Raw genomic sequence first — 27,893 nt, 5'->3', positions numbered from 1 at the left:
AAACAAGCCCATGTCACCACTATCAGTGACAACAACAAAAAGGTGAGGAGACGCTTTGGGTTCAAAAGAACCAAAGAAATGGAGCTACATTATGTTTTTACTCTATTTCAACCCAAAATGTCTCTTCTCCTTTTAGTTGTGTGATTTGTGGTGACATGGGCTGTCTGAAGGAGACAGGTCATTCGTGCTGCTCACTGGTCTACATTCTGAAGTTGCCTGGAGATTACCTCAGGCTATGAAACTCAGGCTAAGCGTTTTCAGCAAGAACATGGCGTTGTTCATACTCTGCACCAGCAGAGTCCCATGTGACATGTTGTCTTAGTGTGGGAATATGACCCCTATCCAGGAGACCAGGTGGAGTCTTATCACCGTCATAGTAAGAAACCTACTGTCCATGTCCAAAGTCAAGTGAACATGTTCTTCCACAAATAAAAAAATGGCATATGTGTAATCCTGGCATGTGTAATAAAACTCAGGATAAGCCGTATATGTTGAATGCAATATATCCAGTGAGCACCGGAAGACTTCAGGCGCTTCTGCTTCAAACAGCTCCATGCTGAGCCTAACAAAGGAGGAAAAACCAAAGAATAAGTCAGGGAAAATAAGACACCACAGAGCCCCAAGTAGATTCCATGGGTAGCACAAGAAAGTGGTTAATAAAGAAAAAACAAAGATCCATTAATGATGTAACAAATTATTGCCTTATGTTGGGATGGATGAGAGTAGGGTAAAAAAGAATGAAAGACAAAGACAGAGAGAGAGAGAGAGAAAGTAGGCTCAGTGAACTGACCAGGTGACACACTGATGAGGGAGTAAAAGGACACTCTGAGTTAGTACCCTCAGGACACACAGCGTACACTGATCATAAAAACAAGTATGGCCAACCTACGGTAGATAGTAAATGATAAGGGGAGGAAGAAATGGAAACCTAAATATCTACTGCAATGAAACCAACAGCCATGTTAGTAGGAATAGTTCAGCCTTTGTTGAAAAGATGGTACCGATATTGTCAGCCCACTCTGTTTTCCCCGGACCTAGCATCTCCAGATGTCAACACAAAATTAGCTGTTCACAATTGCTCAAAGTTATCTGGGGCACAGTGGGCCTCGGTCTTCTTCCTCTTCTTGGTTCTTTTTAATCTCTGCAATAAATTCAGACAGGGACAGACAAAAGAAGCCATTCCCCTACACCCATAACAGTCCACTGTCTAATCCCTGCACGGGGACCTCAGGCTCCTCAGCATGAGAACAGGATAATGTGAGATAGACTTCAGGAGGTCTCAAGGCCAATCATGATAGAGATTCCTTGGTTTGTGTCTCAGAACCAATGGTGAAACATCCCTATTCTGGTAAACCATTATCCCTTTATCCCAAGTTTGTACAAACAGGAAAGAACCTCACAGACAGGCTTGGGGAGCAAAACTTATGAGGGACATGGTAGCTGGCAAGAGACATTTAATTCAGATTGACAGACAACTCGTGGGCATGTGCTGCATGGCTTGATGTGAGTTTGCCACACCTGCCTTGGGTTTCAATGTCCTGACAGTCAGTCCAGGGTGTGACAGGCATGGCCTGAGACTAGAGAGAGAGCAAAGCTCACTGACCCACCCCATGCCCATGCTTCGGACTGGAATCCAGAGTGATTGAAATCTACATTGATGTATAGGTTCAGCTCACAGTGATGACAGCTCTCAGCCTGGCCAGGGGAGCAAGGCCCAAAGACTACGGGGTCTATCTGGGACACAAAGTGGAGCTTTATCAACTTCACAATGGAGTACTCACTGCCTATGTCACGAGCCAAGTCAACTTGCTGTTCCTCTAATGAGTGCAAGTTGCTCCTGTAAGGCTCATTGAAGGCAGATGTGCCAGGAGGAATTGAGAGGGTCGAATAACCTTCACCCCGGGACTACTGGGGGGCTTCCTCCTCCACAGGCTCCTGCAGATTCCTGATCAGCCAGGTAGGACAGGACAACAGAAGATTAAACCAACAGAGATTAGACAACAAAGTCTCCCAGCTGATCTGATGGAAGTCAGAATGGAGTGGTCACAGAAAGCAAAGGCATTTTTCCTTCAAGAGAAAAAAACTATCCCTTGTAAATGCAGGGTCGGGGGTGACTACCCTGGGGACAGAGCACAGATGAGCCACTGCAGGCCACCCAGACTCTCCCTGTAAACTATCATCATGAACTGCAGCACGAGAACTAACACGGGGCTTCAACTGCCTCGCGTAAGTTGTATTGAGTTTTACATGCGGCATTCAAGTGAACAGAGCTCTTGAGGCATTTCAGACACCCAGATCTTGAGCATTAAGGGCCTCTGTTTTCCAGTATTTTGATATAATATGTCTATGTTTTGAATTTCTCTTCACAAATCCTAGCAAACACACTCACAACAAATGGGCAGAAAGCATATATGCGTCTCTCCCTGGGTTTAAACACAGTGGGGAGAACAGGCAAAACCAGGAAATTCCTGTTTGCTGAGTTCACCTGGCTCATCTGATTGCAGGTTTCCATCTTGGGAGGAGTGAAAAATTAAAACCTATACAAGTGCCACAAATCACCCACAACACTGTCAATAAGGACAATTTGTAGCTGGGTGAATGGAAGAAAGAGTTCTAGTCATCACTCCCTCATTTTCCCTGGATCTGCAGTCTCCAGGTGTCACTACTGAACTAACGGCCCACAATTCCACGGCATTACCTGGGGGACACTGGCCCTTTTTCTTCCTCTTCCTCATCATCACTTTGACTTTCTGTAAATAAATTCAGAAACGCAGGTCACATTAAGCAAATCACACTTCACATATGACCAAATCAGTGTTTAGTCATAGCACAGCACAGAAATGTTCTCAGGGCAAGAATACAAATTCTGACAGGACTATTCCAGGGTGCCCTAGATGAAGCCTGGTGAGTAGATGAGCCTGCTTTCCAGACACACAGGCCAAAATCTCCCTCTACGGGTAGACCATAACACCATATTCTCTCCCTGAGTCTATGCAAAGTTAAACCAAATTTTTTCCCAGAAAAATCTTCAAAAATTGGTCAAACTATTTTCTGGGAGTGTTGCTGCAATACTGACTTATCTCACCAGGTAGCAAGGTCATTGAATGGTTAGAGGCATCTATACATGAAACTGGACGGATATGTAAATTCTAACAACACTTGCTTGAAAAAGAATCTGTGAGCTTTGCGCAGTGGCAGTATCGTAGCCAATGAGGTTTATCCGAGATGAGATTATTGGTAATTGAAAACTTTCCCCAAGACCCTGCCGTGATGACTTGCAATAGAATCTGTGGGCCGGGCATGGTGGCTCACGCCTGTAATCCCAGCACTCTCAAAGGCCGAGGTGAGCACTTCACGAGGTCAGGAGATTGGGGCCACCTTGGCTAACATGGTGAAAGCCGGTCTCTATTAAAAATACAAAGAAATTAGCTGGGAATGGTGACACATGCCTGCAGTCTCAGCTACTCGGGAGGCTAAGGCAGCAGAATCATCTGAACCCAGGAGGTGGAGGTTGCAGTGAGCTGAGATCGTGCAACTGAACTCCAGCCTGAATAACAGAGGGAGACTCCATTGCCAAAAAAAAATCTGTGATTTCAAAGGACAAGGTGGGTGAACCACTTAAAGTCAGGAGTTCAAGACTAGCCTGGCCAATATGGTGAAACCTAGTCTCTACTAAAAATACAAAAATTAGCTAGGTGTGCTGGGGGCCACTTACAGTCCCACCTACTCAGGAGGCAGAGGCAGGAGAATCACTGGAGTCTGGGAATTAGAGACTGCAGTAAGCCAAGATGGTGCCACTGAACTCCAGCCTGGGTGACAAAAGGAGACTCCATCTCAACAACAACAAACAATACGTGATGCTACAAAGAAACATCAGATCGGCCATTGCATGGATGGGGTGGAGAGCCGGGGTGAGCCTTGCTTTATGGAAACATATCAGCAAGGTAAAGAGGAAATGTTTTCATCCTGGTTTCAGGGTGACTGTGCAACTAAGCAAGCTGACTTAAAAGAGATCAAGACTGAAGTTCAGAGCAGTGAAACCTGGGGAACAATATCCCCAAATAAATAGGCAAGGCTCCCAGCTTCCGTAAAAAGAAATAGAAACTCTATGGACATCGTTCAGGGACAGATGACATAATTACAGGTGAGGAGAGATACCGACTCAAAGCTAGGAGACCTGACAGACACCTCCTGTACACCTCCTGCACTCAGGTGACCATGAGTTTGTCACACTGGCCTGGGGTCTGGTAACTTGATACTTGGGCCTGGGAGACAAATGCATGGCATGATCTGAGGATGAGATGAAAATTCCCTGATATCTGCATTTAGTATCCCATCATACATTTTTATTCAAACAGATTTGTGTGTATAGAGCCCGTCTTCAGAGTTGATCTTCCTCAGCCTAGACAGAGGTACCAAAAACCAGGAATGTAGAGGTCACCTGAAAGAATGATTAGAGCATCCTCCACTACATCATAAGATGATTCACTCTCTACAACCAGCGCAGAGTCGACGTTGTCTTCCTCAAATGTGATTTTGGTGTCTCCGTGAGGCTGGCTGGAGTCAGTAGGGCCATAGTTATTTGAACGAGTGATGACACATTCCTCCAGTGAGTCCTCAGGGACTTTCTTGACTTCAACCTTCTGCACATCCCTGATGAGCCAGATGGGATAGAGATGACAGAAGATTACACAAAGGGGGACTGGACCCCAGGAAGTCCTGGCTGGTTTCCACAGGAGGAATAAGAGAGGGGTCCCAGAAGGCAAATGGGAGGTTCCGTTTGAGAGGAAACAGGCAATCCTCCTCTCTGCAACAGAGCATGGCTGCCATGGGAACCGGAGAGAAAGAGAGAGCTGGTACTCATCACACTGGGCAGGAAGGAGCCGAGAAGAAAAGAGACTCAGTTATCCCTGTATAATTCAGACATGGCACTCAGCACATACAAAGAACCACAATAGCTGCCACACCCTGTGTCTGAGTTGGGTTGAACTGAACATATTGTGGCCAAGGGAATGCAGGCTTTTGGTCCATAATAGATGCCAGAGAGGGTGAGATTCTAGACCTTTTCCATACTTTACCACCCATTACTTGCTCCTGATTATTCGATGTTACCTGGGGGCATGTGACTCCTGTATTTTCTCAGCCGCCGCAACATGAACATCTTCATCCTCATCTTTGTCATTTTCTGCAAGTACAGATGTGTTTGTTCAGATCTTTCCCATTTCACACTCTGCAAGCACAGCCAGCCCAATGTGCGCAGGGACATGAACGTCTGTGTATGGGTCCCTGTTCTACTGAAAGCTCTCATGTTTTCTCTTTAACAAAATGCCCTGACATTGTTTCTTATTCCACCAGGCAATGCATTTCAGATCCAGAGGGTCACCGTCAAGATGAGTCCAAATGTTGAAAAGACTCTGTTCCCACATCACTGGAGGCTTGTGCAGCCTCTCTCCGGACTTTGGCAGCTGTCTCCGCCATCCTGACACAGATCTGATTGCCAGGGACAGGCTTGGTGTCCTGTCACAGTTCACACTTACAACCTATTTCTTTCTCTTAGGAGAGGACAAACAAACTTGTCCCACAATCCTCTGCACATCAGGTGACTTCACAGGCCCTCCAAGTGGCTTCTGCTGTGTTATTCAGGGACATTCTCTCCACGGGGAGTGCTCCAGTCTGAACCACTTCCTAACACCAAATGCCCACACAGCAAGTGCTGTCTCCAACACCACACAGCCAGGGGCTTTATCTCATTGTGATAAGCGGTCATAAGTGTTCGCACATTTAAATGCTTCAGACACTGCAACATGTCTGCCTTTGCAGATGGAGAGAGAGAAATTTACCTGTCTTTGCAGATGGAGACAGAGAAAGTCAGGAAGGAGAAATCAATTGCTGACTGACAGTTACTAGGAACACTGCTGAAGATACAGCCCGGGAACCTTCATTCTTAGTCCAGAGCTCTTTCCACTCCAACAACCGCCCTCCTGTCACAGCTTCCTTCCTGTCCTTTACAACTGGACAGATGCTGCCTCTTGTTCCAAAGACCACCTTCCATCACAGAAGGAGGGACTTTTGCAATACTGTGACTTCCAACCCCATGGGTTTCCCATCTGTGTTCTCATTCAGAAAGTCCTAGTCATGTCATGGCCACATATGTTTAGTGGAAGAAAACACCACTGATAAAACTGTCATTGCGGAAGTATGGAGGTCTGGAGTCTCTCATAAGGCCATAAAGGAAATATGCACAAAGACTAATAAAGTTTCTCTTATGCTAGACAGAGAGAATGAAGAACTAATAGACAGTGTTTACTCTGTGCCAACAACAGTCCCGGGAGAGTTACAATAAACAGGCCATGTAAACAGTGCAGCAATTGACAGAGGTAGGTATTATTATGGTACCCTATGAACAGATGACAAAACTGAGTAACAAACAAAACAGGCAACTGGGATGGAGCCCAGGACACTGGCCCACGGTGCCTACTCTATGCACTGCGGCCTCCACAAAGTCATGGGTGCCATTGTTCTTCCTGTTTACCAACGAGAGCCTCTGCACAGAAAGCAGGACGTCCCTCTGACCAGAGTAATCCCTGCTCTTGATGATGCCACTTACAGATACCACAGGTTACGTAAGGAGCAGAGTCCTTAAGCTCCCCACAGTGGGTATAGTGTGCTACCATCTCACTTCCCCCAGAACAGAGCTTTCCCTGCTGAGCCTCAGCAGAAACTGGAACCGAATGGAAGTTCAGCAGCCTCAGACATTTAGAACAACAGACTAGATGCTACTTGTCTGCAGGATCTTAGGTGGTACAGAGAGGATTCCTGTAAATATTACTTAGCCTCTTGTTGAGAAAAACAGGTGGTTCTGTGCCTGTGTCAGGAATCAACAGCTGAGACCTTACCCTCAGTCCCACACCCGCCTTACTCCAGACGTGGAAAAGGTGCTACCAACTTTGGTCTCTCTCATCCATTTTTAACAAAATGTTAAGATACAAATTTATATTTGCCTAGAAGTATGGGAAAAAAAAATAAATTCTGATGAGGAGAGTGTTCAGTTTCTCAGAGAAAAGACAGACTATCATTCAGCACTTTCGTGACTGTGAACCTATAGAACTTACCTTCCGCCTTCAGCCGGCAGCCCAGGTAGTAGGCCGCTTGACTCATAAGAAGTTTATTTTTGCTGTCTCTGTATTTCTGTTCTTCATCGTGATCTTTTTGATCATCTGTAAACAAATTCAGAAGAGCAGGTCACATTGAGCAAATCTCACTTCAGGCTCACCCTGCTCGCATCGTGGTTGCTACTCTGTGCTGTGGCCGCAGCAAACTCGGCTGGAATCAGAGTCACTGCAGTGTCCCTTCTAGGGTGTAGGGCTCTTCTTTCCCTTTAGCCTCCAACCTCAGCCTGGGCTGCGCGGTTTACCTGTGACTAGAGAGGTTACAACTTTCCTGTCGCTTCAGAGCTCTCTGCCGCGGCAGGAATAGAAGGAACCTGTAACCTGCATGCCGGGGTCCGTGATCTCGAAAGGCTAGACTTTTGCCCCCTCTCTGAGCAAGTGCAATACCCAAAAGCTGAGGAGCTCCCTCTCAGTCAGCCTTATTGGAATCCTTTACTGTTGACAGGATGTGGCCGTACCTGTTTCTTTAGCGCAGATATTTCAAACATCCTTAGGGTCTTTTCAGGCCAAAACAGAAATGAACAAGAGAAGATGAGAGTTCACACTCCAACCGGGTATTTGAAGTGAAACCTAAAGAATACAATAAAATGTAAACTTAATGACATTCCCCAACCCCAATTTTTAATGTTGTTTTTACTGCTTTATTTGGTTACACTATTGTGTTCTCTTTTTCTCTCTCTTTTTGAGACAGAGTCTCACTCTGTCAGCCAGGCTGGAGTGCAATGGCTCGATCTCAGCTCACTGCAACCTCTGCCTCCCAGGTTCAAGCCATTCTCCTACCTCAGCCTCCCAAGTAGCTGGGATTAAAGCCTTCTTCCTCAGCCATACTCAGTGTCTCAATGATTGGCTTTCTGTGTGCCGAGCAGCGGGAACAAGAGCCAATAGTGCTAAGGATCCAGGTCTGTAACAGGGGCCTGTCAGGTGCAGGATTCTGTTGGCTCCAGTGATGTTTCTCAGACGGGCTGATTTTTATGGACATAGCCTCTGAAAGAAATCAGTCAGGGAATAATTCAGAGACACTTACCTGCATGTTAATTCTTCATTAATACAGAAGGGAGACCTGGCATTAGATTGTTTTCAGCAGATAAAAGTCAAATCAAAATTTAGAAAGAAAAGAGGAATGGGGAGGAGAAAAAATGTCTGGGACCATTGTGATTTTACTCCTTTAGATAAGCGACTTGGCAGAAGGCTATCAAAGAGGTCACTGTGACCTGTCTTCTCTGGACCCATGTGACTTGGTCACCACAGGAAACAATTACAAGTTGGGCACGGTGACTCACAACTGTAATACCAGCACTTTGGGAGGCTGAGGCAGGCGGATCGTTTGAGCTCAGTTGGAGAGTAGCCCCAGCAACATGGTGAAACCCCGTCTCTACAAAAAGATATAAAAATTAGCCAGCCAGCATTAGTGTATGCTGGTAGTCCCAGCTACTCAGGAGGCTGAGGGGGGAGGATCACCTGAGCCCGGGGGGGTGGAGGCAGTGAGCCATGATCATGCTCCACTGTGACCATGCCACTGCATGGCTGCCTTGGCAACAGCGTGAGACCTTGACTCAAAAATCAAATGAAATGTCCTAGAAGTTTACCTGTCCATCCTGTGCCACAGAATATCTGTGTGTAATGTCCTCCATGTCCTTCTGTTGTATCATCCCCTTAGTTAAGCCACAAAGCCACCTAGCCCCTTATTAGAATATCCTGGGCACATGGCCAAGCGCGGTGGCGCACGCCTGAAATCTCAGCACTTTGGGAGGCCAAGGCAGATGGATCTGTTGAGCCCAGGAGTTAGAGACCAACATGGGCAACAAAGCAAGACCCTATCTCTCAAAAACAAAAAAACAAAAAAAAAAAAAAATCTGAATGTGGTGGTGCATGCCAGTAGATCCAGCTACTGTGGAGGCTGAGGTGTGAGGATCACTGGAGCCCAGGGGGTGGAGGCTGCAGTGAGCTGAGATCACGCCACTGCATGCCACACTGGGTGACAGAGTGACACCTACTCTAAAAAAAGACGGGGAGGGAGAAGAAAGTTTGTTGTGCCAGCAAGTAAATGAAGAAAGGGACAGTATTAGAGTTGAGAAACAAATTGGAATATGATTTGGTACCTCTCTGGCAGAAGATAAATTTGTTAAATTTCCTGAAGTTACAGGCGTTATACAAGGCCCAATGCAGTGGCTCATGCCAGTAAATCCTGGCACCTTGTTAGGCCTCAGAGCTGCTTGAGCCCAGTAGAATCCACACAGACCAAAATGTGCTAATTTTAGCTTCAATTAAGATTAGGAGACCAGCCTGTGCAACATGGTGAAATCCCTTCTCTACAAAACATACAAAAATCAGTAGAGCATGATGGCCCATGCCTGTAGTCCCAGCTACTGGGAAGGCTGAGAGATGGGAGGATCGCTTGAGCCTGGGAATTCGAGGCTGCAGTGAGATGTGATCGGGCCACTGCGCTCCAGCCTGAGAGACAGAATGAGACCCTGTCACAAAAACTAAAAATTAAAATTAAAAAGCCTGTAATATGGCAGTGGCACATCCAGTTCTCTACACTACAGGAATGTAAGTGGCCAAAGAGATGTGTGCAAGAATGATCACTGCAGGATTCTTCAAAATCCTAAAATCATGAAGCCAACCTCATTTCCAACACATTTTGAAAAGGGTTAAATAAATCATGCACAAACTGAGGGGGGAAATGCTGTTTTCAAAAATGATGGAGAGGATTATGATGATGATGAATGATTCTACTGGTCACATTATGTAAATCCAGGCACATCCTGGGAATAGGACACCTCTCTAAGCTTCCTGTGAAAAATGTAAAAAATTGAAGCTGGTATATAACCCATCCAAACCTATGAAGGGCAGCATGAGGATTTTATCGCACCAGATGGACTCGTTTGGTCTCTGTTTCTTGTACACAGGCACAAGATAACCTGACATTTCAGGAGATGCTCTGTCAGAATTGGATCTGTGAGGGGCCCTGTTAACTGTGACTAAAATCCTGAGAAGAGAAAACCCTCCTTGAAATGGGCATATCCCTGGCTGACCTGGAACCACCAGCCTTTGGGAAGAAACGGGAGATTCTCTAGTGATTGGTAATATATGAACGCTTTAAAAGTTAGAAGAGACGTCCCTGGGTGGGCTCGAACCACCAACCTTTCGGTTAACAGCCGAATGCGCTAACCGATTGCGCCACAGAGACAGGTGCTGGTGGCTCCACTGAGTGCTATAGGTAGGGCCACTCACCAAACGTCCCGCATCCCTTCCAGACTAAGGGCTGCCCCGGCAGGACGGATAGCGAGGCCCGGAGAGATTAGAGCAGCGAGTCCGCTGGTCCCTTAGGACACCCGCGCATTGGGAGATTCTGGAGTCAGAGGACAGCGGAATGGCCTTCGCCGGCCCTGCCCCGCCGCTGCTTCGGAAGCCCCCGGAAACGCCCCGTCCGCGACCCGGGCGGAGGCACTTGGGGGTCTAAGGGAAGCTGAGCGCCCGGCGGGCTCCCGGGATGGCTCTTCCCGTTCTTTGCGCCGACTTCACCCAGTGAGGGAGCCTCTGCCCACCTGCCCAGTCGCTTCCGCTGCCGTCTTCGGGTCCTGTGTCCCGCATGGGGGCTCCACCAGGGCAGGGATGGGGTGAGGGTCGCTCGTGGGTCCCCTGGCGGGGAGCAGGGTCCTGCACTCAGTAGGGCGCACGACTAGGACTTGTCGAATAAACGCATCGTCGCCTTTATCTTTTAGTCCTTTGAAAAGCCTGGAGAATGAAAATCATGAGAGATTTTTCCCTGGAAATTCCATTTACAAAGCGTTTATTCAGGTTGATTTCTCGGCGCTCCGCGGGGTGAGCGAAGGGCAGGGCCTCCAGGGCACCTTCTGCGCGGTGGAGCCGGGGGCGCAGCTGTGCTGGGGTCGGATCGTGGGGCGGGAAGGCGGGGAAAGGGAAAAGCGGGGAGAGAAGCCGGGGAGCGGTGGACCAGACATCAGACCTCCTAAAAGCCTCGTGCAGAGGCGCTGGCGGTGAGATTTAATTTTTTTATTGCAGCAGAATGGGGAGGAATTGAGGGGCAAACGGAGATAGAACCTGGAAGAGCCCAAATGCGAGAACCTGTAGCTCCCCAAGAATAAGATCTTCCAGAGGAATTAGCCCGAAAACTAGGCGTCTGGGAACCCTGAGATCCATGCAGGAGTAGCATCTCATGACCCTCTGCGTTCCTTTAGGCAAAAGGATTTCCTTCCACTGTTCGATTGTTTGTGTTTGTTGAATGAAGCGTTTTCCATTATGTTCGAAATTGCGTTGGTTCTATTACTTTAGGATTACAAACAATGCTGCACTCATCATTCTTGTTCACTTCTCACTGGCCGCCGGTGTGTTTCTATAGGAGAGAGGCCTGGAGAGCAGTTGTTCCAGCATAGTGATCACATGGCTTTTGTATCAGTCCATTTTCTTTCCTTTTTTGGCTTATTAGCTATAAGTCTTCCTTTTGTTGTGTCAGTGATGGCTTTCGGGTTTCTAGACTACATCTTGATCAGGTGCCATCAAGTGACATTGCACCTCCCCTTCTGGTCTTTATGCTAGTGTTGTCATGTAATTTGATTTTAGACGTGTTATAAACCCCGACATGGAAGTACCCACATAGCGATTTTCAGTCGTCTGTATTTCTTTGTGGAGGTCCAGATTTCTGTCTGGTGTCCTTATCTGAGGCCCGGAGGCCTCCTTTAACATTTCCTGTAGTGTGGGTCAGTGAATGCTTTCATGTATTTGTATGTCTTTATTTTTATTTGTGTTTTTGTTTTCCTTTAAGAGCAGAAGTTTAACAGGTGAAAGAAAGAAAAGCTCCCTCGTGCAGAGGAAAGGGTCCAAGTGTGTTTCCCTATTTGTATTTTTTTTTTTTAGATGGAGTCTTGCTCCATCGTCCAGGCTGAAGTACAGTGGCATGATCTCAGCTCGCTGCAACCTCCATCTCCTGGGTTCAAGTGATTCTCATGCTTAAGCCTCCTGGGTGGCTGGGATTATAGGTGCGTGCCACCACACCTGGCTAATTTTTGTATTTTTAGTAGAGGCAAGGCTTTGCCATGTTGGCCAGCTGGTCTCTGACTCCCTGACCTCAAGTGATCCCCCGGCTTCCCAAAGTGCTAGGATTACAGGCCTGAGTCACTGCGCCTGGCCTCATTTTTTGTATGTCTTTCAATGTCCTTACTTCAGTCACGATTTTGAAAGGTTTTTCACTGTGGCATAGAATATTCCAGAGTAACTTTTTTCTCTTTCACTACTTTAGGATGTTGCCACTTTGACATCTTGTCATCGATGTGCCATCTTTTCTGTTTCTGTAAAACTGGCATAAAGGAGGCTTCCTAAACCTGTTATGTAATTTGTGGAATGTGTATTTAAATTTTAAATATTTTTCTTTATTATACTTTAAGTTCTGGGATACACGTGCAGAACGTGCAGGTTTATTACATGTACCTATACATGTGCTATGGTGGTTTGCTGCACCCATCAACCCATCATCTACATTAGGTGTCTGTCCTAAAGCTATCTCTCCCCTTGCCCCCCAGCTGCTGACAGGCCTTGGTGTGTGATGTTCCCCTCCCTGTGCTTACGTGTTCTCATTTTTCAACTCGCACTTATGAGTGAGAACATGCAGTGTTTGGTTTTCTGTTCCTGTGTTAATTTGCTGAGAATGACAGTTTCCAGCTTCATCCATTCCCCGCAAAGGACATGAACTCATCCTTTTTATGGCTGCATAGTATTCCATGGTGTATATGTGCCACGTTTTCTTTATCCAGTCTATCATTGATGGGCATTTGGGTTGGTTCCAAGTCTTTGCTACTGAAGAGTTCTGCCATAAACATATGTGTGCACGTGTCTTTATAGTAGAATGATGTACAATCCTTTGGGCATATACCCAGTAATGGGATTGCTGGGTCAAGTGGTATTTCTGTTTCTAGATCCCTGAGAAATTACCACACTGTCTTCCACAATTGTTGAACTAAATTGAAAATATTCAAATGGGCTGGGTAAGGTGGCTCACATTTGTAATCTGGACACTTTGGGAGGGGGAGACGGGAGGATTGATTGAGGCCCAGAGTTGGAGACCAGCCAGGACAAGACAGCAAGACACTCTCTCTATCTATATCTATATCTATATCTATCTATCTATCTATAGATATCTGTATGTGTGTGTATATTGTGTGTGTATATATATGTGTACACACACACACATAGATACATCCATCATGAAAGTCCTAGATTCATCTTAACTTCCACCAAAAGTGCACTTAACATAAAATGTGCCCACCCTGAGGGTCAAACCTACCTGCTGATGTGTAATTTGTGTTTGTGAGACTTTCGCAATAGCGTTTGCTTTCCCTAGCATAGTGCTTTTCATGTTTTCCTCACACCTGAATGTCTCAGTGTAAAATCTGTCAGAATTCATTTCTTTCGTGGTTTTTCTTTGAGAACACTCCAGGGTTTTGTTTTATTTATTTATTTAATACCTTTAAAAAGCATAGAGACAAAGACTGGCAACTGGCATATGTTACTATATTAGTCCGAGTTCTCCAGAGAAAGAAAACGAGCAGGACACAGAGAGAGAGAGAGAGAAACAGAGACAGAGAGAGAAAGGGAGGGTGAGAGAGAGAAAGAGAGAGAGAGATTTACATTGGCTCACGTGATCACGGAAGCAGAGAAGTCCAGGTCTACACTGAGTAAGCTGTAGACCCAGGAGAGTTGAATATAGTTCACCGCCAAGTCCAAGGCCCATGGCAGAAGACTGATGTCCCAGCTCAAAGACAGTGAAACACAAAGACTTCTTTCTTAGCCTTTCATTCTGTTGAAGCCTTCTGTGGGTTGGATGAGGCCCACGCACACTGGCGAAGGCAATCTGCTTTACTCAGTTTACCGATTCAAACGTCAATCGCATCCAGAAACACCCTCAGAGATACAGTGAGAAATAATGCCTAACCAAATATCTGGGCGCTCCCTGGCCCAGTCAAATTATCCCAGAATTAACCTTCACAAACAGTCTGATAAAAGTGACGAATAAACATAGCATCATGTCCTGAATGTTGGTTTTTCTGTATTGTTGATTGTTCATGCATCACCCGGTAATGACAAGATTGCCAGCAGGAAAAGGTGATCGCAATTGGCAAACATATTCCAGAAACTGGATTGATAAACACAAATAGCTTCCAGGTAGATAAGGCCAAGGCAAGGAAATCACAGTGAACACAGGCTGTGTTTTCAGAGGGAGGGGATTCTAAACAACAAGGAAAATCAACACTAAATGCACATATGAGAGAAAAGACCTGGGAAGACTAAACATGGGATATTTATGAAACTATCATCCAGATATGCATATCACATATATATACATTTTATTAAAAACACATGCCAAATATACATAACGTATATGACAAATGACATAAATGCATATATTTATATATAAAAATCTATTGAAAGAAAGTATTACATAGGGATGTGGAAGAGGTTAACTTTATAATCACTAACGTTATAATCTGGTCCATTGAAATTGGAAGAAATTGTAGAAAAATAAGACGAATGAGATAGAGAAGGCGTGGTAGGGAACAAATGCCCTATTAGACAGCAGGGAGAAGTCTCCAGGTAAAGGAGAATGAAACAACAGGCATTCCCTCTGTCCTGTTGCCTGGCGCCTGGTCAGTGCTCTGGATTCCTGGGAAAACCAGCAGGTGAGAGTGTTGGAGCCAGCGGGGTGAGTCCTGACTGGGGGTGTGGGAATCCATGGGAAAGCAAAGAGACACAAGTGAAGAAATCAGTTTCAATACTCGAAGTTCTCACGGCACGTGTCAGGGACTGTGCATCCCCCGACACTCACTGAGCGCCTTCCCTGTGTCCTCTCCACAGACCCAGATGCTGCTCCTTATCTCACGTGACCTCTCTCCTCCTGAGGACAGGGCTCCCCTCATTCCTCAGCTGAGGGCATCACCTGACAGATGAGCACCAGGCAGCCCCAGAGGCTTCAGGAGGAGACATGGAGTGGGGAGGAGAGTAAGGATGAACACCACCCAGGGTTTTAAGGAAATCCGAGCGGAAGTGGATCCCTGTGAGAAGGAAACTGAGGACAGGGCCGTGGACATGAGTGGAGATGATGGACTAAATGGAGTTTCGTAAAAGAGACAGATTTGTACACTTCACATGAGAAGGTTGCGCTTTATTGTTTTATTTCAAAATGAGGGGGAAAAACAGAGCAAGAAGCTGGATATGTCAGGAGACTGACTTGTGGGCCCAGGATTTGCACTTTTACTGAATGTGCCTAATACGTTGTTACTGAAAGTGCTTGACGGGGGAAAACTAACTTAAAAAGGGATGTTGACAGAGATGAAGAAAACTGGCGAAAGAGACTTTCTAAGAAAACACAGGAAGAGTGGTCCCTAGAAAGTAGAGATCCGGCCGGGCGCAGTGGCTCACGCCTGTAATCCCAGCACGTTGGGAGGCCAAGGCGGGTGGATCACGAGGTCAAGAGATCGAGACCATCCTGGTCAACATGGTGAAACCCAGTCTCTACTAAAAATACAAAAAAATTAGCTGGGCATGGTGGTGCGTGCCTGTAATCCCAGCTACTCAGGAGGCTGAGGCAGGAGAATTGCCTGAACCCAGGGGGCGGAGGTTGCGGTGAGCCGAGATCGCGCCATTGCACTCCAGCCTGGGTAACAAGAGTGAAACTCCGTCTCAAAAAAAAAAAAAAAAAAAAGCAAGTAGAGATCCTAACAGTTGCTCTTTTTCACATGAAACAATGCATGTGATGTCACTTCCTAAGTGCTAATTTACCAGAAAGAGAACAGAATTAGGTAACATCTATTCATATATTTATTGAGCAATTTTTATTGAATTAGCCCTTTGGAAGGTATAGTAATGTTATCAACAAAGATTGGACGTGGATATGAGTTTTCAGGTCTCTCAGATGGTGGAACTTCTGATGAAAATACCAGCACCGCAAATGACTTGGCCAAGGTGAATAATGAGTGCGGGATAGACCCTGGACCTGAGAGCAGATTTGATCCCAAACCCCAGGCTCTTGCTCACCTCACTGGGCTGGAGCATCTGGATTTCCACTTGACCCTGAGGGAGCATGAAAAGACCCCACCGCCTCCTCCCCTCACAGCACCACGACCACCAACACCTGGATTAGAGATTCCTGGCCCCCCTTCCTTCCCCACTTTGGAAGGGCCATTGATTCCCAGGATCGGCAGAACATTCTTGCAAAATACAGATCTGATAAAGTGCTTGTGTCCAAAATAAACGAAGAACTTTTCAAACTCAATAATAAGAAAGTGAACAACCCGATTTAAAAGTGGGCAAAAGATCTGAACACCTCGCCAAAAAGATAAACAGATAGCAAATAGGTATATGAAAGAGAAACTCAAAGTCATCTGTCATTAGAAAATTGCTTGTGGAAGCAAAGAGGTAACAGATCACACCTATTACAGTGGCTAAAATCTGTAGAAAGTGAAAATCTCAAAAGCTGTCACACAAACAGAGCTACAGGAACTCTCACTGATTGTTGGTAGAAATGCAACAGAGTACAATCACTTTAGAAAACGCTTTTGGAAGTTTTTTGGTTTTTTTTTTTTTGTTTTTTAAAGGTAAATATAGTCTTGCTATATAATCTCGCAATGGCAGTTTGATTAGCCAAATGAGAGGAAAACTTATGTTCACTCAAAAACCTGCACACAAATATTTACAGCAGTTTCATTTCTTCTCATCAAAAACTAGAAGTAACCAAAATGTCCTTCTCAACAAATGAATGGATAAACAGAATTGTGCTGTATCCATACACTGGAAGGCTAGTCGGTGATGAAAAGAAATTAGTTATCAAGCCATGAAAAGACCTAAAGGAATGTTCAATTGATAACGCCTGAAAGAAGCCAGCCTGAAAACCTACATACCCTGTCATTCCAACTGTAGGACATTCTGAGAAAGTCAAAAAGATACAGTAAAATCATCAGAGGTTGCCAAGGGTGAAGGAGGGAAAGGAGGGGTGGATTCGTGACGCACAGGGAGTTTTCAGCTGTGAAACTATTACATATGATACTGTACTGGGGATTCATGACACCGTCAATTTTAAAAACCCACAGAATTGTTAAAAAAGAAAAAAAGATAAAAGATGGAATGCTTAATGTAAACTATAGACTTTAGTTAATTATAATCATCAATATTGGTTTATCCAATGTAACAAATGTACCACACTATTGCAAGATACTAATGGCGGAAATTGTGTATTGAAGGACAGGGATGCACATGGGAACTCTCTACAGTCTCTGCTCAATTTATCTGTAAGCCTAGAACTGCTCTCTAAAGTGGTATCTATAAAGTTTTCTAAATTAGAATGTGAAGGCTCCCAATGCAGTCTTTGGCGGCTTCCTGATATTGTGTGGTTAATACTGGGCCTTGAGATGCACAAGCTGGAGTCAGAGCAGTTGAAGATTCCAATGTCTGCGCTTCACCCTCTGTCCCGGGGGTGCCCCTGGAATCCAGAGGGCAGATCAGTTAGGTCACTGTGGCATCAGCACTCCAGACAGTGCAGGTTCTGGTAAGGATGGGTCGAAACCAGCTTGGATGGCAGAACTTGGCGAATACTTGGAACCACAGATCAAAGGAGAAGGAGACGGGGAGGAGCCGCAGGCTACAGAATAAGCTCCCTGACTGAAAGATAAAGGTAGCCTCAGAGATTTTGGCAAATTCTGAGAGAGAATTAGGAGTCAGAAAAAGAACTTAGGTTTCAGAGCAAAGTGGTCTATTTAAAAAGAAAGGGAAGCTGGGAGAGTGGCTCACGCCTGTAATCCCAGCACTTTGGGAGGCCAAGGTGAGCAAATCACCTGAGGTCAGGAGTTCGAGACCAGCCTGGCCAATATGTTGAAACCCTGTCTCTACTTAAAAATACAAAAATGAGCTGGGCATGGTGGCGCTGTCCTGCAGTCCCACCTACTTGGGAGGCTGAGGCAGGAGAATCACTGGAACCCGGGAGGCGGAGGTTGTAGTGAGCTGAGATCATACTACTGCACTCCAGCCTGCTGTCAGAGAGAGACTCCGTTTCAAAAAAAAAGAAAGAAAGAAAGGGAAGGAAAGAAAAAAGGAGAGAGGGAGGAAGGAAGGGAGGGAACTTAGGTGAAGACTAGAATATCTGGGAATGGGCCTAAGCCATCAATCCTTTCCGTTCATGGCCACATGCTAACTAATCATAGCACAGAGAAATGATACTGTAACACCCAATACAGTTAGCGTGGGGTGAGAAGCTGCTCCCCAACCTCTCCTTTCTCCTCTAAGGACACAGTCAGAATTCACTGGGATTGGAGATATTGAATCTGGCCTTTGGTAAGTTTGGACATCCACATGAAGGAGCTGGGGCACCGGACACCAGAACGCCAGGCCATGACCTTCCCCGCCGCCCGTTGCCTGCATCGGAAGCCGCCCCACTGCGGGTGGGGCCCTCAGCCCCAGCTCTGATGTTGTCCATTTGCTTTCTCACGGGGCTTCTCTCCTTGCACCGGCTCCTACTTCCCCAGGACCCAATGAGTAGTCACCTGGGAAGGACGCAAACTGGCCATGCCCCTTTCTCTCTGACACCTCTCGAAGCCTGCAGAGGTGGGCTCCAGACCCACCCCATGAGTCGTGACTTGAGACTCGCTCACAATGATATCCCTATCCCAGAGCAGGGCCCGGCACTTCATAGCCACGCCATGACAGCTCAGTGAAAGGAGGCATCCCCCACACGGCCCTGGAAAACAAGAATTCCACTGTGGCCCAGAACTTTCTAGTCCCAAAAGATCCCGGACTGAGAGATGTGAAAGGCTTTCGAGAGTGGCCATCCTTTCAAACCATTATACTGGCAGCTGCTCCATGTTCCCCACCCTGGACATGTCTAGAGGGCGCCAGCCACAGCCACACACATCTCCCCGCCCAGGACAGTGCAGCAGCGTTAGCTTGGGGGATGCCAGTGGGCAGGGAAGGGGGGACCATGAACGCTAAAGCGGAGAAAGCAGGTGGCAGTGGGACAGCAGAGCGGAAACAGAGAGAGAAAATAAAGGAGGGTAGAGAATGAGGGGGCTCAGGAGGAGAGAGAGACAGAGAGAGAGGGAGAGAGAGACAGAGAGAGACAGAGAGAGGGAGAGAGACAGAGACAGAGAGAGAGGGAGAGAGAGACAGAGACAGAGAGAGAGGGAGAGAGACAGAGAGAGACAGAGAGAGAAAGAGACAGAGAGAGGGAGAGAGAGACACACACACAGAGAGAGGGGAGAGAGACAGAGACAGAGAGAGAGGGAGAGAGAGACAGAGAGAGGGAGAGAGAGAGACAGAGAGAGGGAGAGAGAGAGACAGAGAGAGGGAGAGAGAGAGAGACAGAGATAGACAGAGAGAGACAGAGAGAGGGAGAGAGAGAGACACACAGAGAGAGACAGAGAGAGGGAGAGAGAGAGACACAGAGAGAGAGAGAGAGACAGAGAGAGACAGAGAGAGGGAGATCGGGAGAGAGAGATCTAGCCACTGAGGAAAAATCCAGAAGAGAACACTTGTCTGCTCAAGTAAAATAACTTACACCTAACCAGGGGCAAGGGCACTGCAGGTCATGGGTGCCCTGTCCTGGTCACGCTGTGATGTTTAGGGACCATGACATCTTCCCTTTGAATCTAAATTATAATAGAGAGGGGACGCTGTCCCTATCTAGCTGGTAATGCCTTGTGATTTCACCTTTTGGATCTGCCGGCTCTTCACATCTGCTCACTTTGTGGGAGGCAGCTCTTGGTGCACCACATCAGGACGATTCAAAAATCAGAGCCTTGGAGACCTCACTGGAAGCCCTGAACAGCGGGAGCCGGTGGCCTCCCCGGGTGAAGTCCAAGAGGTAGCAGTGCTGAGGCTCCACACGGCCTCAGGAGGATGGAAGGGGCAATCTCTTGGTGAGCGCCCACATCCCCAGGAGCCTCTGCCTAGGGGGAAATGGGCCCCACGTGTAGCTTTTCTCTGCACAGGCCCTAGCCAGGCGTCCGGGGTACTGGCTGAGTCCTGGGTGATGCAAATCCCTGTGTCTTGACCTCGCGGTGGCTGGAAGGAGAAATCGTGATGCTTCCACTCGGAACTGGACTTGCAAAGAAAAGGGCTCCCGCTGCTGTCAATTTCCTCGGCCTTCTGGAATGGGAGCATGACGCTTTTGCGTCGCCCCAGATATGGGGTGGCCTTGGATCTGCCGGTCCTGCCCAGGCCCTGAGGACTGGCTGACGTCCATCGCCTCTGTTGGTGTCGCTGCACTCACACTCACCAGTGAAGAGCCCCCAAATGTCCTGACTAGAAACATCCGCCTCCACTTCCTCTCCGACCGTGGTGGGCCATTTTTCTGTGAGTGTAGGCTGCGTGGGAGGTCGGTGGTGGGTAGAGTGGGAGCCTGGAGAAGGAAGAGGAACGGGGGCCAGAAGGAGTGGAGGAGGAGGAGGAGGCAGGAAGGATAGAGAGCTGGAGGGGCTGGGAAATGGGTGTGGGGGGCTGTGAGGAAGACAGGGGGCAGGACGGGGGTTGGAAATGGAGTGACAGGAGCAGGAGAAGGGGGAGGAGATAGAGGAGGAGGAGAAGGCAGAAGAAGAAGAGCAGAAAGCCCAGCATACTCCAGATCCCGTTCTGGAAATGGTCAGCAGTGCTCCATGCACAAAGGGAAGAGGTCAGTTGCAAAGAAAAAGAAACCCCAGCGGGTAGGGGGCTTGGCAGAATTCTCACCTCGGGGCAGGAAACTCCGGCAACTGGGAGAACTGGCGGCTTTTGTGGAGGCCTAAATCTAGCTCTTCCGGGTTCCTAATCCCAAAAGCTGCTTCATCTCATTCTCTGAGATGGAAACCTAAAGAGAAGAGCAGAGAGACGCGAGTCAGGGGCGACTCCTCCTGTTGTAGTTTAAAGGTACTCAGGTCCTGTGTGACCAAAGAAAACAGCTGCGAAGGAAATTCTGGTGACGCTGGAGGCTGAGAATTCACTTGTGAATGCCAATAACCGAGAGTGCTGTCGGCAGGCGGTTCCATGGTGTAATGGTGAGCACTCTGGACTCTGAATCCAGCGATCCGAGTTCAAATCTCGGTGGGACCTTGTCGTTTGCTGTGCACAAAAGCCGGTCTTTTGCACGGGAGCCAGAAGGCGTTCCAGGAGGCAAACTCCCGCCTCAAAGATAAACGGAAAGGGGTGTGGATTCCGTTTGCCCTTTGTTCCAAGTCCTGGGTCAGAGGAGGGAAAGGTTTGGGTACCGGGAGGGTTCCCTGCAGGGTGTGGCTGCTGCAAGTCTCCGCGTCCCTCCTGCTCCCGCCTCGCAATGCGTACCCGGTGATGTCACTTGTGCTCTCCTATCCCCTCGTCAGGGGACTGGCTCCCAAAAACTGGGTTCTCACAGTGGCCTGGTCCACAGGGAAATTGCCGAAACCTCCAATCGTAGTCACCAAGCCTGGAGGGTAGGGTCCTCGTCCTGAGCGGGCCTCCTGACCCCATGCAGTCGGAGGGCCAGAGCCCAGAGCCAGTGCCCCAGCAACCCAGGAAGCCCCCACCCCGTGACCCTGGGTTTTGGGGTGAGAGGTCTCCTCCACTAAAATGGCTGCTGCCCCTCAATCCTAGACCGGAGATGCCTTTCACCCAGAACATCTCGTAATGGCACCCACTGTCTTTTTGGTAAGGAATGATGGCATGAAAGTTTGGTGGGGTTAGCTCGGTCAGTCATTGGTGATCGTGTCTGGGTGTGGGGTCGATGGCTGGAGACCCAACTTAGGAGTAATACTGTTTTATTCAGATGGCTCATCCTATTCCGAATATTAATTTACTGTTCTTCATATTCAGATTTTATGCCGAATTTCTAGCTCCCACGTCTCTATTGCGGGCTCTTTGTCGCTGTTTCACTAAGCTTTGGAACCTGACTCTGGAAATCTCATTCTTTGGTCCCAAGATCTCAGCCGGAAAGAGAAATCCGCGCAGCGGCCTCTTAAGCTCCGTAGCCTGGAAGGAGCTCCTGCAGGGCCACAGGGAAGAGGAGGCTGAGCAGCCCAGAGGGATGAGTGTCGGACGCTGGGGCTCCCCCTCAACCGGCCAGAACCCCGCCCCAAGAAGACGAAGCCTTAGGATGAGACAGATGCAAAAATGTTTTCTTCTGCGCGGCAGAACACTTAGCATGAGGCTCATGGTGGGTGTTGAGAGCGAGCTAAGATGTCCCTCCAGGCGCTCAGGACCATCGCTCTGATTTTCATATTTTGAAAATATGAGAATTTTCAGCAGTTACAAAGGACTGAAAAACACCGCAGTCTTTGAGGGGGTCAGTTTGGAGGGTGTGGGGAGGTGAGGTGGGGGGGTGGGAGACAGGTGCCTTGGTGGCTCCTTGGAGTGGACCGGCAGGAGGGAAAACACATACACTCCATTTCCCTTTGCAGGCTGGACTGAAGGGCCTGGGATGGAAAATTGCACAGTCAAAGAGGAGCAGGTGCATTGAAAATTGTTATCCCTAGAGAGAAGTGCGGGGCCAGGACGCTGCCGTGACTGCTGCTGTTCACCACCAGCTTTGCAGCATGTGTGACTTCCATAACAGTGTATAGTGCATGCAAATCACTCCTGTTTACAAGCAATTGATCACAATTCCTTACAGATTTCTTTGTTCCTTCCCCACTCCCGCTGCTTACTTGACTACACTTAAAGGAAAAAATAAAACATTTGTTTTTACACATGACATTGTTTAAGTTGATCCTCAGCCCACCCTCCTCAAGTAGCTGGGATCACAGGTGTACAACACGGTGTCCAGCTAATTTTTGTATATTTTGTAGCAATGGGGGTTTTGCCATGTTGACCAGGTTGGTCTTGAACTCCTGGACTCAAGCGATCTGCCTGCCTGGGCCTCCCAAAGTGTTGGGATTAAGTGCTGGCCTGTGTGCCCAGCCATCATTTGTATTTCACATTTAAATATTTTATAGTCATATGTATCATTCCTCAAAGGTTCTGGGTTTTGTAGCATGTGAATGACGGGGTTCAGGACACGCTACTCCAAAATATAACACCCTGGGCTCTTAAATATTTTATACTAAAGGGATTTGAGAAAACAACAGAAGCAGGAAGGCCACTGTCACCTCCCCCTGCCCTTCTTCCCTGAAGCCAATCATAAGGCTCTCATGTGAGAGGTGCCCTCTCTGTACCCAGAGGAAAGGTGCATCGTTGTGTCTGAAGATACAGGGACACAGAGAAGAGTCTGAACATAGAGGCCTGACTATGTTTTCCCCAGTTTATTACCATTAGATCGTACTGTAGGGCTGAGGGCTCGCAGGGTCATGGAGTGTGCCTTATGCTGTGCTGAGGCACAGGATCCGAGAAATAAAGAGACAGGACCCAGAAGTACAAGGAAAAATGCAGCTGGGCTCGGGGGGGCCACGCCACCTATGAGTGGAGCCAGGTGAGGCCCTGAATGTCCAGAAGCGTGAATATTTATTTTGTTTAAATTAGGGGCAAGGCAGTGAGTGAAGTCATCTTTAAGGATAGTGATAGGGTCGTAAGCAATAAAACAAGGGGTCCACCCCCATTAGGTCACCTAGGCTGGGAGGAGGACAGTGCACAGCAGGGAGTCCATTACCATTAGGTCATCGAGGCAAGGGCCATGTGCAGTAAGGGGTTCACCCCCATTAGGTCACCAAGGCATGGAGGTGGGCCATGTGCAGTGAAGAGGGTGCAGTGTGCAATACCTGTATCTATGGGCAAGCTACTAAGAAGATTTATAGGAGGATGCTTTAAGTCACACAGCAGTGACAGAGCTGTCAGGGTCTACACCACCTGGTGGCAGCTTCCAATGAGTTCTATAGGGGAATGCTTTTCGAGCAGCACAGTAACAAGAACTGATAAAGTTCACAGTCGCCAAGGTGCGATTGCCGTTCTGAGGGCAGCCTTCCACAAGAACTGGAGCAAGGTCCTACAACTCCTTTATCAGGAGGAGTGGCTCTCGCCCCAAGCCTGCCATACAGCAGGTATCTTTAAGATACTGAACGCTGCCGCCTGGGCCAAGGATTCTTGTCCTAGTATAACTGTTTTTCCCTTAAATCATGCTGTGCACTGTGTCTGCTCTAGGCATTCCTCTGATTATAAACTAAGATATCATTCTATTTATATATATATATATATATATATATATATATATATATGGAAATAACTGAATGGTAAGATATTCTTTAGGCACTCATTCTATGAGCTAATATATGATTATATAGAAAGGATTGTATAAAGGGAAATCACTGAGTAGTAACACTATAAACCGAGATATTCTCCAAGCCCTATTTCTATAAAGTGAGATATTCTCCAGGCCTTAATTGTGCCAGGATTCTGCTTAGCTCTCCTTCCTCGGTACCTCTATGGGGGGTTCCCCACATTGTACTCTTTTCATTCCGTCACACTTCTCTATGACTATCCACTCTTCATCTAACCTACTGTTAAAGAAAAAAAAAAAAAAAGGAAAATAACCCTGAGGTTTAGCTGTTTCCATGGGCCTTCATTTCCTTTGGAAGGCGCTCCCATCATGTGAAACTGACATTAAATAACTAGGTATGCTTTTCTCTTGTTAATCTGACTTTTGCTGTAAGGATCTCAGCAGTGAACCTAGGCTGAGTGAGGAAAAGTCGTATTTCCTCCCCTACGTGTACAGATGTCTTCCACTTTAAAACTACAGAAATTTTATCGAGGCTGATTTGAAGCAAGAAATTGAATCACTGATTTCCTTCAGATGAGCTGAAGAGATGAGCTAATAAAGTCCCAGTTCCTCCCAGAGAGAAACAGCATTTTGTTTTGTTTTGTTTTTTGAGACCAAGTTTCACTTGTTGCCCAGGCTAAAGGGCAATGGTGTGATCTTGGCTCACCGCAACCTCCAACTCCCGGGTTCAAGTGATTCTCCTGCCTCAGCCTCCCAGGTAGCTGGGATTACAGGCATGCACCATCATGCCCAGCTAATTTCATATTTTTAGTAGAGACGGGGTTTCTCCATGTTGGTCAGGCTGGTGTTGAACTCCTGACCTCACGTGATCCTCCCACCTTGGCCTCTCAAAGTGCTGGGATTACAGACATGAGCCACCATGCACAGCCAGAGAAACACTTCTATAGCTCATTCCCTGAAGCTCCTTGAGGGTCAAACCTGCTGAAGATTGAGGGGCCTTCCTGGGACCTCCCACCCCAGGAGATCACTGCTGGTGAGAGGATTGTCGCAGTCTCCCTGGGAGGGTGCGTGGCCACTGGAAAGTATCCCTGCTGTGACTTCAACACAACTGGTTTTCATCACATCTTTTCATCACTGCTCTTTCTGTTTGTTTTTTTGGAGATGGAGTCTTGCTCTATCACCCAGGCTATAGTGATAGTGGTGCAATCACAGCTCACTGCAACCTCTGCCTCCTCGGTTCAAGTGATTCTTCTGCCTCAGCCTCCCGAGTAGCTGGGATTACAGATGCACCACAATGGGGGGCTATTTTTTGTATTTTTAGTGGAGACGGAGTTTCGCCGTGATGGCCAGGCTAGTCTCGAACTCCTGACCTCAGTGTCTCCGCCTACCTCGGCCTCCCATAGTGCTGGGATTACAGGCATGAGCCCCGGCACCTGGACATGTCCGCTCTTTGCGCACTGCTGCAGGAAACTACAAGAGCTAACATGCAAATGAGTAACAGATCCACATCACCCGACTGTGCCTGATATGCAAAGTGCCACATGGCAGGCACAGCTGATGAGTGTGTGTGATTATTTAGTCCTTACAGGCCAAGGTCACACCATCATCTTCATCTTCCACATGAGAAGACTGGGATGCAGAGATGTTAAGTAACCGGCTCAGGGTCACTCAGGTCAGATTTCTTTGACAGTCACACTTTTCCTATGTCAGGTTTTTCTCACTGTCATAGTTTTTGCAAGGGCACTTTCGTCAGGAGCCGTATAAACGCAGTGGTTCTGAGAATGCCTTCTGGAGCCAGGCTGCCTTCAGTTCAAATTCCTACTTTGAAATCCTCCTTCCCTGGCTAAGTGACTCTGAGCACTGCACTTGCTTCTAACCTCCAAGCTGCCCTTGGTATTCCTGGGCATAGGCCAGGCTAAATATGGGAGAAATTTACTGTCAAATCTAAGTCTGAAACAAAGATGATAACAGCTCCTTCCTGAGACAAACTCCTTCCTTTCATGGGCATCAGAGCTCCTTAGCAAAGCTAACAAATTAGACACAAGATTGAAAATTACGGCTCAGGAGCCATGCAGCCAGAAGCCACACCATTCCTAAGCTCCCCAGTTGCTCCCAGAATGATAAATAACATCATTCGTATAAAACCTAAGATTGGCGTTCAAGGTATTTTTCAGACCCTGCCTTATGACGAACTAGCTGGTGCCACCCAGACAGGTGAACTGGCTCATCTGGTTCTGTGGCCTCCACCCAGGGACTGACTCAGTGCAAGAAGACAAGCTCCAACTCCCTGTGATTTCATCCCCAACCCAACCAATCAGTTTTCCCCACTTCCTAGCCCTCTGCCGGCCAAACTATCCTTTAAAAAACCCTAGTCTCTGAATTTGCGGTGGGGCGGGGAGACAGATTTAATAATGAACCTCTGTCCTGTTGCTTAGCTGGCTCTGCATGCATTAGATCCTTTCTCTATTGCAGGAAGCCTGGTGTTCTCAGCTCCATTGACTTTTCTGGGCAACCTGTAAGATAAACCCACCAGTTACATTAATGAAAGAAAAACACAAATGGCACATATGCTTGAAAAGAAATATAAGTCCATGTATTTCTTTTGAAGAAATGCAAAAGGAGGAGGAATGATATGACAGGCAGTACACTGTCTAAATATTTTCATGATTCTCCTGTCTCCCCATATCCTTCTCCGAAAAACTGCTCCCCAGATACCTTCAACTTAAACACGATTCCTGCCAGAACCGGGTTTGTCCTCCCCTTCACATTTTCCTCTCACCTGCCCCACACCCCTTCCATAGCTAATCTGTTCTTTCACTTCCAGGTCATTGAGTTTTTCCCCATTTAAAAATATAAGATACAGAAAGACGAAAATAACCAGTCATCCATATTTCCACCACCTGGAATTAAGTGTTATTCACACATGTACAATTTTTCTTCCAAACCATTTTAAAGTTACTCTCTTTTTTTTAAAAAATCATACATGCATAGCATAGACCATACCACCAGTACAGAAAAAGTACAGTTATGTAAGATTTCTGATCACCTTAAGTTCAAAATCACTTTTGTTGACATCGGGGCAACGCTGATGGAGTCGTGTTCTTCTGCTGTATCTACAGAGAGAAGAATGTATATTTTAGCTAGACTGTCCCCTGCCCACCCCCGCAGAAGAAAAATCAATAAAGAAGGCCATATGTAAATATGTTTTTGTAAAATTGAGCTTAGACTCACATTAAATTAAGGCGAAGGCATTAAACACACATTAAGTTAAGGCTAAGGCATTAGGATTTGCAGTGGTTTCCTTCTGTTGTTATTGTTGGTTATTTTTTGAAACACTGTTTCTCTCTGATATTGAAGGACTTTCAGTTTCAAGTGGAATGCTACATCACCAGGATAGCCATGTGAAAAGAACCAGTTTTCTTTGTAATCCTAAACTAGTCTGCGAATTAAAGGCCATTATTTGAGGAAGGATGCGCAGGCTCCAGCTGGCAGCCTCAGGGGTGCTCGGTAACAAAGGATAACGACCCGCTTCTTTGGGAGCGAACAGACGCGGGGAGGGAAGGGAGAGGCCA

At 47.1% G+C, this 27,893-nt stretch overlaps 1 long non-coding RNA gene, 2 other non-coding genes and 2 pseudogenes across 3 annotated transcripts; 3 read left to right on the top strand and 2 right to left on the bottom strand.

Moving 5' to 3' along the window:
• Positions 1 to 1,413: 1,413 nt before the first annotated feature.
• On the bottom strand, positions 1,414 to 27,893 carry LOC135272284 (neuroblastoma breakpoint family member 15-like; annotated as a pseudogene).
• Positions 3,181 to 3,310, top strand: LOC135272430 (U4 spliceosomal RNA; annotated as a pseudogene).
• On the bottom strand, positions 10,286 to 10,359 carry TRNAN-GUU (transfer RNA asparagine (anticodon GUU)). Its single transcript has one exon. It is a non-coding gene; the product is annotated as a tRNA-Asn (tRNA).
• TRNAQ-CUG (transfer RNA glutamine (anticodon CUG)) lies at positions 21,183 to 21,254 on the top strand. Its single transcript has one exon. It is a non-coding gene; the product is annotated as a tRNA-Gln (tRNA).
• On the top strand, positions 22,151 to 22,866 carry LOC135272285 (uncharacterized). Its single transcript, XR_010340394.1, has 2 exons — positions 22,151 to 22,458; positions 22,574 to 22,866. It is a non-coding gene; the product is annotated as an uncharacterized LOC135272285 (long non-coding RNA).

Source organism: Aotus nancymaae, unplaced genomic scaffold, assembly GCF_030222135.1.
Source record: "Aotus nancymaae isolate 86718 unplaced genomic scaffold, 86718_ANA_hifiasm-v0.15.2.pri h1tg000108l, whole genome shotgun sequence".
NCBI lineage: Eukaryota > Metazoa > Chordata > Mammalia > Primates > Aotidae > Aotus > Aotus nancymaae.
The sequence above is the reverse complement of the archived record's forward strand: the minus strand, read 5'-3'. Positions and strand labels throughout refer to the sequence as shown.